At 40.2% G+C, this 13,271-nt stretch overlaps 1 long non-coding RNA gene across 1 annotated transcript; it reads right to left on the bottom strand.

Annotated features, from left to right (window-relative positions):
* Nucleotides 1–807: 807 nt before the first annotated feature.
* Nucleotides 808–10,002, bottom strand: LOC106888389. Its single transcript, XR_001412107.1, has 2 exons — nt 3,526–10,002; nt 808–1,793 (listed from the first exon to the last, which is right to left on the bottom strand). It is a non-coding gene; the product is annotated as an uncharacterized LOC106888389 (long non-coding RNA).
* Between the last annotated feature and the right edge of the window lie 3,269 nt (nt 10,003–13,271).

The raw sequence follows: 13,271 nt of genomic DNA, 5'->3' as shown, positions 1-13,271 counted from the left end.
GTAGAAGGTCACCTCAAAGTAGAATTTTTCGAGGATACCAACATTTCCTCATCCTAGACTGTGTGTCTGATAAAATGGCTGGATCTTGAGACATGTGTGCTTCACTAATTGAAGGTCATATTAGCATGAATGGGTCTAACCTTGGCTGATAGCTACCATTTCAATTTAACATTGGCTTCCTTATAAAGCAGAAATATGTTTTTCCTACAAGAGACACTTCTCATAATGCAGCCTCATAAAATCTAACATAGAATGGTATATTCACATCTACCAATAATTTAGTCTTCCCCCCACCTTTTAAATAATTAGAATGAATGAATAGAAATAAAATCCACATGCAGTAGCAAAGATGTAATGATGTCATGTGTGTGTATGTTTATAGGAAACATCACACGACGGCATTTCAACAGTGAATTTGTTGATCTTAAGTGATTAAAAAAATCGATTTGATTATAACTCGTAAATTCAGTGAGAGTTTCCGGGATCTTAGAAATGAATGCAGTGTTCATGAATATGGAAAAAAAAAATCTATTTGATTATAACTCGTAAATTCAGTGAGAGTTTCCGGGATCTTAGAAATGAATGCAGTGTTCATGAATATGGAAAAGGTTTCCTTGTGGGATTCAGGAGTGAGGTGACAGTGCAGCAGCTGGCCAACAAGTCCGTGTGACTATGGGTACAAGGGTATAAATATCGTCCGCTGCTGCAAGCACAAGTTAAGGATGTGGCATATACAGTCACTTGTTAAGGTGGCTCCTGTGCAAAAGAACTGTTGACTCAATCAAGAAACACAATAAATAAAACCTCTTATTGTTGAGGTTTTATTGTGGGCCGGAGCGTTCCTTTGAAGCTTCGGGTGCTGGCTGCTGTCAGAAGCAGGATACTTGCCTCAATGATCCGTTGCTTCTAATCAGGTCAGTTGTTTCTTATGAATCTAAAACTCACACTTACTAGGTATTTAGGTCTTATTTTAGCATTGAGAAGTGCTCTGGGAAGGCGTATGACTCAGATTATAACAATTTTAGATTCTATTCAAGTAGCAAGAAGTTAGGTACATTTTTAGAATATTTGGAGCTAATGGAAAACAAAGCATTTTGAATGAATTCCAGCTGATAAAACCATGATCCTAAATCAAAATTCTCTGTACATGTGAAAATGCTGTGCAGCATAATTGGGGAGAATTGCCATCTAGATCTCACAGATGCCAGTCACCACGGATAAGCAGTTTTCAGGTGTGCAAATTAGTTTGCATATAAAATAGCTCTGGCAGGTCCCAAAATTAAAACTGACTGGTTCTTTGTGCCTCTATTTAGTCTTACTCCACCAGAGTACCCTATCTGAAAGTTGCCTGCTTCCTGATTTGGGACATAATGGAGGATGAGATTAATGATAGCTGGGATAGTAGCATAATATAGGATCTTAGGAAAGAGAGAAATTACAGCTGCCTTTGAGCATCAGTGTGTGACTCTGGGAAAGTTTAGTGCCACAAGCTGGATTTCTTGTAAGGACGGTAAAAATTTGACAGGGCAATTGGCATTATCAATTTGGGGGCAGGGTGAAGGAGGGAAGAGAGTTCTGCTTTTGAAAGGGAATAAATTGTAATGGTATAGTTAGAGATTGTTTAGAAGAGAAGAATTCATGGCTGTATTGAGGATGCTGAGCAAGGAGACAACTGTGAATGGACGCCTGTTTCCGAGTAATTGGGCAGCAGGATCCCTAGGCAATTTGTTTGTTATAGAATCTTCCTTACAAAACTCTTTGCTGAAATATGTGGATTCCTGAGATGTGTCACCCTGCAAAAAAAGAAAAATCAACATAGGGTTTCCTGCAATTTAATTTTGTACACATCAACACATTTCTTGATTACCCTTCAAGCTTTCAAAAAAGATGCCAGTGTTTTCCTGCGGTAAAATCAAGACTTAAATCTGCATCCAGTTGTTTTTACTCCCAGCACTGTTCTCTGTGGACAGAAGCAGACAATCTGCACACGCTTTGTTCTCTAGCCACAGCCCTGGCATATGCTCAGTGACATTGTAGAGACCAAGACACTCGGGCAAGCACTGGTTTCCCAAGCGCTGTCAGATGAGAAAAATGGTTGACCAAGCTCTGGTGACTTATTTTTCATAGTTGCTGGGTTTTGTTCTCTTTTGTTAATAATAGGTCAGAGGAAGAAAAGCCTCATTACAATCACAATACATGCCATGCATAAACCCTAATTTACAACTGCAGGGGAACACTGTATTCTGGACTACCTGTCAGCTGCAGACAGCGCCTATCGCTCCAGTTACGACGAGAGAGAAGGGAAGGCTGCCTTGCTCTGCTTCCAGGTACTGTTCTATTCTGCAGTGCCACAGTGAAATATTAATTACATTTATCAGAACAGGATTAAACGTGGAATGAATGATTAATTATTTGGCACTGGGACAGATTAAAGTTCTGTCCAGGGTTTATATATTCATTAATTACTCGTTAAATCAAAGGGACACTACTGTCTTTGGAGGAGGTGCAGTCTTTTCAGCTGTGTTGGTGCAGTGGTTTGTGCAATTGATTTGGTATTTGAAGGTGCTTTCTGTAACAAAATAATTGTCATCATAATATATTCTACTTCTTAAGCATGATGGAGATACCTTTAAGTGTGTAATGCAGAGTTTAGTTCCCTGCAGGTCTTACCCTTTTATTTTCTGTTTTGTATAATGCTTTGAAAAGTCATAGGTATAGAATTTAACATAACACATGCTTGATAAATTTTTGCTATCACAGCGGAAGGGATAGACTGGAATGATTTACTAGAGCCTCTCAGCAGGGGACCCTGTTATCAAGAGAGCAGGTAAGTGTGAGCCTTCCCTGCTGGATGGTCACCTGCCCAGTATCTCCACTGGTGTGGTCATAATGTGCCAGAAGTGATGTTACATGCTACACATGTATTCTTTACTTGGATAGGACAGCAGGAGACACATATTCATGATTGTGTCTAAAATATGTATATAAGAGTGTTTCTGAGCTGATGAGATTTTTTTCAAGAACTTTGGGAAGGTTCCACTTCTGTGTTGATGGTATCGTGTATGTGGAGATTGTCCTTAATGGTATTTTCAGTTAGTTTTTATGGGGCTGATGTCAAGATTGACTAGTGACTGCAGTGACTGCTTGGGTCTGATAGCACTTTATGCATATAGTGGCACAGACTGAGGCTGCCCAACAGATTCAGCTTCGCCTGTTCTGCCTCTTTTAATGCCTTCTTTTTTTTTACTGGTGGCCATGCTGTTCTTCATCATTGCTTATATGGAAAAACTGCTGTGTTACCCTGAATGGTAGAGTAGAGGACCTTGTAGTCATACATGTCATTCAATTCTTGGCTGATGTTTTGTGAGTGATAAAAGCCATCATGTAGATGCATTTGTTTTCTTTGCATAAGGAATTCCTATTTCTCCTCAAAAGACTTTTGCTTATGATGTTCAGTATTTAACAAAGTGACTCAGGATGCAGTTTGCCACGATGTGACCGAAGGTTTGCTAACATGGTAAATACCTATCCTTCAGCTTTGTGCTTTCTCTGTTCTTGGCATATTATACTGCAGCCTCTTGATGGAACATCACTGATACACGAATGCTTTAATTCCTTTCAAAAGCAGTGCATATTATTGAAAGTGCAGAATCACGAGTTGCAAGATTTTAGAGTTTATAAGAGGTGCAGGAGTTGATTAAAAATAGATTCTGTTCAGGTCGATGTGGCTATCACAAAGCGAAGAGAAAATAACAGAACCAGTCTGGAGCCCAGGTACTTCTAGAAATGAAAAATAGAGAAAAAGAGTCAAAACATGTGAACACATTTGAAAAGATTAACCTTCCCCAACCCTGGCCCTGCCACCCCCCCACCCAACACCCAGAGAACTCAGCTGTTTGGGGCATTGCAAGGACCACAGGCAGCAACTGCCATGAGTCAGTTCTCCTTTTAGGAAAGCTCTGAAATTCTGGGTCTTGAGAAACAATATTGTGAAAATAGCGCTGCTGAGAGCTGCTGAAGAACATGCCACACTGAAGATGTGAAATACCACGCTGAATCAATAAATAGGACTCTGACTAGCTGGAAACAGTGGGGCAGATTCTCATTTCTGCCTCATTTAAATAAATCTATGAGTATCAGGGATCAAGTTGTGTGTCCCAGTGGTGCTGTGTCATGAAAGGGTATTTGCTAACCTAAGTGTAGGGGACATTGTGGGGGAACGTGCCTTTTCTGCAAAGCATTTCACAGTTTCTGGAGGCTCCTGGATTTGTGAGTTGTCATATTTATTAGTCAGTTCCCACTGCTCACCATCATTATTAAAAATGACAACACCAGTTTTTGTATCCTGAACTGACTGCATTGTATTGGTCTGAGTAATAACGTTCTTTATTTTTGTCGAGAGCGTTTTGTTTATGTACTCTATCCACGAGGGAAAATATACTTCTGCTATTGCTGCAATGCACAAGGGACAGTTAAATCTAATAAGTTAATCTAGATTTCTAGAAACAAAATTAAATTTTCAAATAAAGGCAAACTGACAGCTAAGGCATAAATCTTTTATTTAAAATAGAAAATAAGCCCATTCAAATGCAATCAGAGAAGACAGATGTAGGTAAAAAACAAGTAGAGATAGGATATATGGTGCATAAATTTGCTGTGTCTGTGTGATAGATCAAACAGGGTGACCTTAAAAATGTTCCTAAAACATCAGCTAAAATATGAAATTTGCATATATTTAAATACTGCTTGTTAATGTAAGATGGACCAGAAAAGATTGTTAACAATGAAAGTAAAATACAGCACAGGTGTAAAGTTTACAACAGAAAGGTCACCTTAGCTATCAGAGTGGCTGAAATGTAAATATTTACTAGCTTGGAGCTGGCAGGAAGTTCTATAAATGAGAAATATTATTTTCTACTGTTTTAATATATCTTCTCAGGTAAAATATTCAGCTGAAAAAAAGACCTTGATTCAGCAAAGTTCCTAATTAACTAAGTGTTTAACTTCAGACATCCTCTTAGATCCAAATTACCTTAATGGGACTACTCATAGATGCAGTTTTCTGGAGACAGGGGCAGGTCCCTCTGATGAAGCGTGTTTGCAAGATCACGGAGGACGCTGTGAAATTTTACCTGCTTTTGGAGTGGTAAAAGGAGCTGTTTAAATTCAGATTTCTCAAGTATTTTTCATTCTCTTTTTCTGGGTGCAAATCTGTGGTAGGTTGCCGGGTTTGCTTACGCATGGGATCAGACTGCAGCCTGGATGGGTGGCATTTATTTCCTATTCAGGAGAGAAAACATAGCTTTTCAAAAGGACCTGATATTAAATCGGGAGGAGCTCTTTTGTGTAAATACTCTTCTTGGACAAAAAGCTGCCTGGGGTTTCTTGATTCCTGCCCTGCCATTCTCTCCTGGACACCTTTTCCTCCGTCACCCTGCCCTCACAGCAGTGTGTAAGCCATGCTGCTTCCTGCCATAGGACATGTTTAGATCCAGTTCCCCCAGGCGTCCGCGGTGAGTCTCCGGATTTTTCATCATATCCTCAGAACGGGAATTTCTCCAACTACGTAGGTAATGGCATAGGCACTGCTTGTTCAGCTCCAGCCCCCTTAAAGAGTTTGAGACTGGCTTGTCCATCTGGTCGTCCCTAGAAATACATTGTCATTGTCTCCTGGTTCTTAATAAATCTGGGTTTTCTAGAGATTTCCGCTGTAATTGGATCAGTCATTAACGTAGCCCAGATTTCTCACTGTATTCTGCTGAGATTACATCTGTTCCAATACAGTGACCCAGTTAGAGCCAAGATATCTGTGTGACTATGAAAAAGGAAATCCATTTGTAAAACATTATAAATATTTTGACGTACAATACCACAATCAAAGAGATGTAGTTAATGCTGATAGCATCGTCCAGCCCCTGGGAACAGCACAGGGATGTGCGGATGGCGTTCCAGCACTCCAGACATGGACATAGGTACTGATAGGCACGAGGGGATTTATTCTTTCAATTTTCTTGTTTGATATTTTTTTCTGTTGTTTCGTTAACTCATTAATGTTCTTTTATGTGGGTTTTGTGAATGATTTGCTTTTAAAGTGGTATAATTCTGAAAGGTCTTTTTTTGTATTCATTTCTAGGAAGAGTGTAAGTTCTTCAAGTCATTGATTAGTGACAAATGCCATCTTTTGAGAAGTTCTCTTAATCTTTGGGATGTCTGTTTTGAAGGTCACTTCCATTTATTAAAGGATTGCATCTGTACACCTGAATATTTCATGAATTATCAGTATTGTTTCTAGCTTTTGCAATACTTTTCCATAGGAAAAAAGTCAAATAACAGAAAGATTTTTAAAACATTACCCAGAAAGCTACATACTGAGCTAAATATTAGGCTGTCGTAGGTCAAGTTGGATTATTTCTGTCACACCTGTATTACATAACACAGGAAAAATCAAAATTTGAGGTGGCATAGATGTGCATTGTGGGGATAGAGCCTTCACACTTGGGTGTCAGCCACGTGTGGTTCTTCAAGTTGTACGTGGAGACCTCTGGTAACACCTGCAGCATATAAGGTGAAAACACAAAACCAAAGAGCAATAGAAAATAGCCGGAGGGGCTTGCAATAGAATTGTGTAGATGAAGCACTGGGTTCCCTTGAATGTGTGGCGTGCTGCAGAGCTGGAGCCGCTCTCTCTGGCCTCGGTTGCTGAGGAGTGTCATTTTCTGTGTAAGGCAGATTTTGGTGCATCATAAAAAGCACAGGTCCCTCACTGTTCCTTGCTGAGGGCTCTTCTGCACATGACAGGCTCTTCCTGCACGTGGCAGGGGTCTGTCGTCCAAAAACAAAGGTCCTGGAGTTAGTCTGCACTGATATCTGTGTGTAGGTGTTTGCACTGTCACCCCTTGAGGGGATGGACTGCTGAAGGGAAGGTCCTTCACACTGTGGGATCGTTAAATCTGAGTCGTCTACAAAATATGTGGTGCGTGACAGAAATTTTTCTGTATGTTGTTATATGTTAACGTGCCTTAGTATGAGACATTTCAGAAATGCTGCTTGCAAGAATACACCCCTAGAGTGTAATTTAACATTTGCCCCGCACTCCCAGCACTCTGAAAACTGTCTCTGCTTCCAGGAGTATATGAACTTCATTCACATACTGGTTTCTTTAAACACTGACTGGAAACATTTGGCTGCCATGTAGACTGAATGGGTTTATAGAATCATTAGAGCTTGCTTATTTAGGGAAATAAGGTTTATTTGTTTATAAGAGGCCTTTTAAAAAAATGATGTGCCATTCCAGTGTGGTCTTTCCTATAGATTAGCCACAGTACAGTACATGTATTGGGGCAGCCAAAATACAAGTAGACAATTAGCTTTTCTACCACAGACTAGTTTTGTTAACATTCCCTTGATTTGACAGCTGGAATAGATGAATGTCATTCCTGACCTTTTCAATTTTACAGCTTCTTCACTTTCATAATTCCAACTCCTGCAGCTGCGGCATGGAAATGAACTTTAATAATGTTCCCCAAACTCTTGAAAATGCATTACTTAACAGTTACATTTTACAATACTCTAAACAATATGAAGGTTTCATATCACTGCTTTTAAACCCACAGACTAAATGCAATTAGCATTAACAATTAAGTGGTGGGCATTTCTTGACTGCTTTAATGGAGCAGATCTGAATAATCGGACATTAGGTATCCACATTTCATTGTGATTTATGGTGACAGAAAAAATTATTCTGCCCTGAGTTTTAATTATTGCTGGAAGATATTCTATAGGTTTTTCTATTAATGCCTTTCATTTAATGTTATAGGGTCAAATGCTGTTCATTCTATTGATGTGAATAATTCTGGTGAAGCTAATATAAGTAAATATGAAGAGCAGGAATCAGTTATACAGTGTAAATTCCAGAGGTGTAAGCTGTGGTATTCCACTGAAATCAAAGGAATGACATGATGTTGGTCCAGGTGAGACTCTGCTATTTTTCTTAATTTAGTTAATCACAATCTGCATTTATGCTAATTTAATTCAAATTTTTAAAAAAGAGGGAAGGAATAGAGGGGATACCATCACTGTGGAGAATATGAGGTTAAGAAACATTAAATTAAAACTGTTAATAAGTTTGGTTTCTCTTATATACAAGGTAAGACTAGTCCAGGTTTAACTAGCTAGATCAGGTAAAGCTATAGGATTGGGAATTGGGAAGCAAGGTGGAATTGCACAGCACAGCAAAGTTAACCTTAGAAACAACAGGAAGGCAAACTGTCAGTGATGCTGCTCGATGGGCTGTAGGGTTGACTGGGGCCCATTAGCTACGTGGCTGCAGGAGCTGCTGAGAACCTCACCAGTAATGACCTTGTTCTCCTCTTCTTGCCAGCCAGCCTGGTCCAGAGAGGAACCCTGGTAAAGCCCACAGTGTATTAACCACTTTTTAATATATTCTTATAGTCCTTTTGAAAGGCTCGTTTCAAAGCTCTCATGTAGCTAATGGGTTGAGCCTCTTCTGAGAGTTCAAATATCCTAATGAGATTAACTCATTAAATAACTGCCCATCACTTAGTTGCTGATACTCTGATGCACTGGAAGAGAGAGCTGCCTGTGAAAATGTTAGCGCTGCTTGGAGATGATTTCTCTTTGAATATTTTTAGATTATTACCTTTTCCACCCTAGATAAGTCAGTGTCCTTTCCCCTGTCACACAAATGGACTGTGTGGCAATGGTCTTTCTCCCTTCAGGTTGGTCAGGCAAAGGTGACAGGTTTTGCCACCATGACATTACCTCCTTCCTTAGGAATGAGACTTAAACCTCCCTGTGACTAATTACTTGTCTCTTGGGGGATGGATTTGTCGGTGCTCACACAAGCAGAATGGCACAGATACCTTCCACAGAGCCTGAGGAAGGAAAAAGTAAAATAACTTCCCCTCAAATTTTACAAATTAACCAAAACCCACAAATAAAATACTCATGTGAATATCTGTGAAATAGTGAAAACCATGGCAGGTAACACAGGACAGTGTTAAACCTACACATTGGTGTCAAGTGGCAGGAGATGTTGCCTCCCCTTAACAAAGGTGGCCTGAGTCTCATTTCTGCTGCCTTATTAGCGTCCCAGTGGTCAAGGAAAGCTTAGGATTAAGTAGCTTTTTGGGGAGAGTCCAGGAAGGAGTTTGTTTTTGGAAAGCCTCCTGCAGGGAGCAGATGAGCCTTGGCGTGGAGGCGGGTGGCAGAGGTGCCAGGAAGGAGTCCAGGCAGCGTGACCTGGTTTGGCTGCCCAGTTAACACTGGTTGCTCCAGTTTCAAGAAACAAATGTTCTGTCCCTGGACAAAGGATACAAGTAATGCCAAGGCTGGGAGATTCCTTTGAAGAACTGGCTGGCTGCTTGGGTTGCTGGCAGGCTTTAATGGCTGTGGGAGTTCCCAAGCAAGCTTGCTCACAGGAACAAACTTTGCTCAAAAGGAACAAGAAGCTGTTGCTGTGACCTCGCACGCACACACAGGTAGTACCTTACAGAAGCAGCCCTTTGGAGAATAGCAAGGAGCCCCATTTGCAAAGCTCTAATTTGAGAAGTCCCGACAGAGCAGAGCTGTCCCACAGGCATGGTGCTTTAAAGTGTGATTGGAATGGTCTGGACAAGTTGGGATCGTTCTGTCTAGTTAGTGAACCCACACTTGGAAATGAGACACATGCAATTATGATGACCAGTTCAGACCACACCGGTATTGCTATACTGGTGTATAATCAACAACTTCATTTGTAGCTCTTTAGGGTATAAACCAGTATTAGATGCAATGCATGAAAGATAGGTGTTATTTTTCTTATAGGCTATGCTCTGTTTCTCTACACACAGTCTTTCTGGTTGCTTCTAAAGAAAGCTCGGGTTTTTTGACAGTCAGCTGCCTGAGAAACTTAAAGGTTGCTCTTTAACACTTCTCCATGGCGTGAGTCTGTCTTGCTTTTCAGGTTTTTGTGGTGAGCCAAGCTGGTGAAAATTTATGGATTTGAAAATAAAATGTAAAACTTTTGACTGTTGGTGGAGAGAAATAATATTTCATTTATGGATTTGAAAATAAAATGTAAAACTCTTGACTGTTGGTGGAGAGAAATAATCTCTTTTTTTTCCCCTCTGTTTTTAACCCATTCTAGTATTGGTTAAACTATTTAAAATGACAATATTTTGACTGTTGGATTAGGGTAGAAAGTAAGAAAAAGAGGTTTTTGTCATTTTTAACCCATTCTAGTATTGGTTAAACTACTTAAAATAACAATATTTTGACTGTTGAATTAGGATAAAAAGTAAGAAAAAAGGGAAAGGTTTTGGTCTTGTGTTTTTGCAGCCATGGTCTCTGTTTACTACCAGTGATAGAGGGACACAGAAAAATTCTTATTTATCTGCACAAGGAGTAAATTATCATCTCTAATGTGAACAACAGCCAAACTATTGAAACTACTAAAATAAATCTTTCTTAGGTTTGGGGGTTTGGTGGGTTTTGTTGTTGGGTTTCAGTTTTTTACTTAGTTGAATAAGTCATTTGAAAACTAAGAGAGCAATGCTTTTTAAGCATAGCCCTGTGGTTTGCTTAATCAAATTGTTAGACGCAGTGACTGCTTTTTAATACATTGTTGAACAGCCTAGGCTGTGACCCTAAGCTCCACATGCTGGAGCCTAAATTACACATATTTTCCTTTTTTTTTTGCATCATAGCCTAATGTATTGTACTCCAGAACTGTCCTCCACGCCCTTGGAACATAACGATTGCAATGCCAAAGTGGAATTGTCTCTATTTCCTAACGGTGCACCCTGTTTGGGCCCATTCAGATGAAAGAGTGGTCAATGTCTGTCCAGCCGCAGCAGTAAATAAGACAAAAGAGAGAGCAGCAATACTTCATTGCTCGTTTTTGTTTGCTGTAGACTTGTTTCAAAGACAGCAGAAGGAAATGGGAAAGGAGGGAAACTGCCAGAGTCACATCTGTACCTAACTGTGTCTAACATTATCTTTTATGTCCCATCGTTATCCTACCCAGGGAAAAACCACTGGTGTGTAGTGCCAGCTGTCTGCTCGGCACAGCGGAGGAACTGGGAGAAGACACCAGGAACAAGGCAACCATTAAAGAGATATGGTACCTCTGTGTTATTGACACTTTTTAGGTGTTAGCAGTGTCCCTTTGGGATGGGGGGCAGGAGGCAGCGTGGTGTGGGGCTGGGAAACACGTGGCAATGACTTGGCCACAGGGCTGTGACAGCAGAGCTTGCTGCCAGCCCGCTTTCCAGGAGGGAAAGGGCAGCAGGAGCCCTTTGGAAGAGCGTCCAGCGCAGTCGCTCAGGACTGGCCCTGACATTGGGCATCCCAGTGCTGCCTTCTGTTTGCTTCAGTGATTAAATTTGTTGACTCAGAAGTTTGATCAATATTTAATGTGAGAGGCAGCGTGTTGATGCTGATTTTAAAAGAGAAGTGAACGTACGCTGTTATCTCTGTGCTTTTCACAGATATGAATGATGGCAGATTTCAATATTGCATTCACAGTCACTCTGGGAAAGGATGTGTTCAGCCCAGGATGCAGCCCATGGTGCGTGGTGTACTCTGGAAATGCAAAGTAATAACAGCTTATGTTAATAGCATAAACCATTGATTACGTATGCTTTGATGTGAAGAACCACACCGCTGATTGAACTTGTAGCTGTAGTCAGGGACTGATTCACCAGGTGATTTTTTTTTTTTAGCCAAGCAGCTTCTGAATCATGGGCCTATAATTGCTTCAGATTCCTGTTATTGATCTCTTATGTCAAAATAATTGAACTTTATGGCTGACTTCTGATGCTTATTGAGAAATCATATAATTACTTCCAACCAGCTGGGAGTCAATAGAAGTTGAGTACATACCACTACGCAGAGTGCTTGATATATACATTTCCTTCCAAATAAAACACAAGACCTACAATATATTCATAAATCTAAGAATCTGCATGCATGGTCCTAAGTTACATAATTACATCCCCTAACATTTGTAATACTTGGATTAGCTGTTATGTGTTTGGATATAAAATATACCTACTTCAGCCCCAGCCCTACAAGCTGGGGAGGCTGCTGCGCCTGCAGAGCCCCACAGCGGGGTCAGCACTGATGCAGCTGTCTCACACCCAGAACAGGGATCAAGGTCTTGTTGGCTGAACAAACACTACAAAGTGCTGGGAGCCAGCATGTTTTATTATGCTGAGGCTGACTGGGACATGTCCTATAAAACACCAGAACCTCCTCTTTTTCCATTTGAAGCTCGCACCAGTCTAGAAAATCCTATCCTGTATATCAATTTCTTTTTTAGCTTTGCCTTCACTCTTTTGTTTAGACCAATGAACTGTCTGAAGCTTTATTTACAAAACTCTGTATCTGGGACATCCTTGTTCTCCTTGAGAGGGTCTTCAGAGTAGACATACATGTGTAGTCTTTTCTTCAAAAAGCTCATGCTTCTATAATTTCACAAAACTAACATTTTTGTTGACTACAGGATTATGACAAATAAACAGTTGCAATCCCTTTGAACAAGCAGTTAAGCTCTCTGATAAGCTGACACTCTTTTCTGGAATGACTTAAATTGAGAATTTTCACATGCCACAGCTGATGGGGAATACACTATACAGTGTATACACACACACAGAGCTTACAAGGTACTTAAGTGATAAAACATGCTTTATGTGAAGGTAATGAAGATTTCATGTTGCCCAGTTGAATGGCTTTAGCTGTCAATTTCTAGATCAAATCCTATCTGAGAAAACACATTACCTTTACGATGTCTTGTTTCCAGTGTAATCACTATTCTGCTAGTACTGGTTTTATTCACTCCTGCATTGCTTTAAATAGTGTTTTAGTAATTCTTCCTTAAGGGGAAGGAAGCATTAATCAGCCAGTGCATTTAGTACCTACTTACATTAATATCTAGACAATGCAGTGATTTAGAATTCTTTACACCTTTCTGCAGGTTTTTCATTATATTTCTTAGTGTCTTGAGGATGCCTTTCCTCATGACACTTCACAATAAACCTCTGCAAAATGAATAGCTTTCATTATGAAATCAATGATATTCCCTCTAAACTTCAGGGGCAATGTCAAAGAAAAGCTACTATAATTGCTAATGCTGAGCATTTTTTATGACCAAACTCTACTTCCCAGATGTCACAGCAACACAGTCATCACCTTCCTTGGCACTTTTGCCCTCCCTTGTCACCGTGGTTCTCTTTCTCAAGAAAGTGATTGTCAGCCATGGCTTTTTCTGT

The sequence above is a fragment of the Calidris pugnax genome, unplaced genomic scaffold (assembly GCF_001431845.1).
Source record: "Calidris pugnax isolate Ruff unplaced genomic scaffold, ASM143184v1 scaffold28, whole genome shotgun sequence".
Taxonomy (NCBI): Eukaryota; Metazoa; Chordata; class Aves; order Charadriiformes; family Scolopacidae; genus Calidris; species Calidris pugnax.
The sequence above is the reverse complement of the archived record's forward strand: the minus strand, read 5'-3'. Positions and strand labels throughout refer to the sequence as shown.